The following is a 2,864-nucleotide window of genomic DNA, read 5'->3' as shown; positions in this document are numbered from 1 at the left end:
GTAGAATTGAGCTTTGTTATAAAAAAGGTTTCAATGAGAGCTAAAATAGGTAATACCAAATACGATGATACATTAATTTACTAGTCCTTATGTAATTCCTTATGTTATTTTAATTGCTTACATATTTGAGCAGTACTATATTCTCTATCAGTCCATTCTCCTGGTCCAATACTAGTATATGCTCTCACTCCAATAGTATAACTAGTATTAGGTATCAAGCCTACTATTTCGTAATAAGTGTTAGTAGTGTTAGTTATATTGTATGGACCAGTACTGGTGGGCTCTCTATATCTTATCTCATATACTGTAATGATACCATTAGGTATTGTAGGAGGATTCCATACAATAGTTATTGCATCTGGGTCCCTTGCGTGTATTGGATTAGATATCACACCAGGAGCTGTGTTAAGATCATTAAACTGATCAATATTTCAGTGACTTACTTGATTCAGCAGTTAATTGTAATTCTTGTCTAGCTGGTCCAGTCATATTATAATTATAAGGTATTATACTCACAGTATAGTTAGTATATGGTATTAATCCTGTGAGATTATACATTCTGTTGTCTCCTCCAGTGATATTAAAAGTATAACTAGTGTTTGAAGTGATGTTAGTGTATGTGAGGTAGTATCCAGTGATTGGTCCATTCCTTCCATTGCAAGGTACTTCATCCCATGAGACAGTCATTGACACTGACTCTTCTGATGAGAATATAATATCACCCACTGGTGCAGTAGGGGCTATGAAGAAAGGAATAATACCAAGGAATAGTCAATTAAAAAAGGAATAATTTTACCAGTTAAAGTTGAATTTGCCAAATAATTAATAATCAAAAAATATATTTCAGATCCATACACTCCAATAAGATCAAAGCCACATTGACTGTAAGGAGGTATACCAGTTGAAGTATGTGGTGATGAAACTGATGTTTCACTACTACTAGTGACTGATGATTCACATACTCTCCTACAATCCCTAACAATATTATAACTAATTGGTACTACAGCAGTTGGTGGACTCCATGTTAATGTAATGGTAGTACTTGTAATTAATGTAGCTATAAAATCATTAACTACTGGATTACCTAATTGAAAACACAGAGTATGGTTAATAAAGATTATTTTAACTTACTAAATGTTAACGTAACTGAAGCATTACCACTAGGTAGAGAAGCTGATCCATAAGATACTACATAGAAAGTGTATGTAATCCCTCGAAACAATCCTGATGTTATATTGATTGTTGTTAAAGCAGTAGTGCCTGCACTAAAAGGAGTTAAAGTTGAGAATTTACTGTAGATCTCATAACCAGTAGCTCCTGATACAATAGACCAGGAGAGTCTTACATGAGCTAAACCAGTACTTAATCTTGTAGCAGTTAAACCAGTTGGAGCATCAGATACTGAGAATAAACCGTATATGGGATATATTTCACGGTGATTTAATTTCGCTAATGTAGCGGTTTTAAAAAATTTGAGAAAATTTTTATCTATGACAATTACTTTTTTTATCATTCTAATAGTGGTCAGTAGAAAAAAATGCAAAAATTTTTTGTGAATAAGTTGAAAGGTGATTTTAGTGAAATATTTGTCCCGGGGAAATATACCCCCTATACAGTAATTTAATGATATTACACAGATAATACTAATGACTAACCTGATATACTCAATGATGAAGTACTACTAACTGCATTGGGACCACTAATACCACTAATAGGGCCATTAGTTACTCTGTCATTAGATACAGTACACTGATAGTTACCAGCTTCAGTTAAGTTCACTACTGTCACTCTTGTAACAGATCCTAATCCATTCACTATCACACGAGACAGTTCAGTAGATATTCCATTCCCATTCACTGAACAACTGACAGTAGTAGGAGGACCATCAGAGACATTGAAACTGAGACTGAAGACTGGAGGAGTAGCTAATCTACTAGTGGAGAGGAGAGAGAACTGCATAGTAGGATCAGCATCAGGACCATCTGTAAAAGAAGTACATTAACTACAGTCTATATTCATCACATACCATTGTTATTGTATCCAGTATCAGTATATGCTCCAACCACTAGTGTTTGATTCACTCCATTCTCATCAGGAATGATACACTTGTATAAACCTTCATATCCAAAAAGAACACCTCTTCTAGCTAATGCAATCTGACCACTGAATCTCTTACTGAACAATGGACTAGGAGCTGATGGATCAATGAAGCTTCCATCAAATAAAGGTACTTCAGTTCCATTAGGATAATACCACACTCCAATATTAGTACCATTGTTAGCACTCTGACACCACAAAGCATCAATGATATTATTAGCATCATTATTCTGATCAACATTATAAAACTGGCTAGCATATATCATAGAGTAATCAGGTATTATCCTGTCCTCATAAGGTAGATACAATTGAACACCTGAATATGAGCATAGATCTACAAATTACCAAAATTAATTTTCTTACCATTACTGGGTAGGATGGAAGGTGCTTGTCCAGATACAGTCATCAGTTGAGCCAGCAGGAGCAATAGAAAACAAGACCTGCTCGAGAATGCCATTTTTCTTTTCAATGTAGATTTTATTGTTAAGCTAACAGAATCATGTGACCTTGTATTATCAGTTGTTGGCACAAAAGTGTATTTTACTATCTTAATTTAGATCTAATAAAAATAATGAATATTGTTATGAAGCCACGCCTAATCAATGAGCTACTCCCTCTTTAAGATTTGCAAAAGATGCTTGGCATGAAGATGTTCTTTTGTTGTGTAGAAAGTTTGAGATGATAGTTTTGATCAAGTTTAAATTTTTAAAGTTGTTCAAAAATCAGGTCAAAGTACACTTATGTATACAGACATTTTGAAGTGATAA

This window comes from Amphimedon queenslandica, unplaced genomic scaffold (assembly GCF_000090795.2).
Source record: "Amphimedon queenslandica unplaced genomic scaffold, v1.1 AMPQUscaffold_12406, whole genome shotgun sequence".
NCBI classification, from domain to species: domain Eukaryota; kingdom Metazoa; phylum Porifera; class Demospongiae; order Haplosclerida; family Niphatidae; genus Amphimedon; species Amphimedon queenslandica.
Note: the sequence above shows the minus strand (reverse complement) of the source record.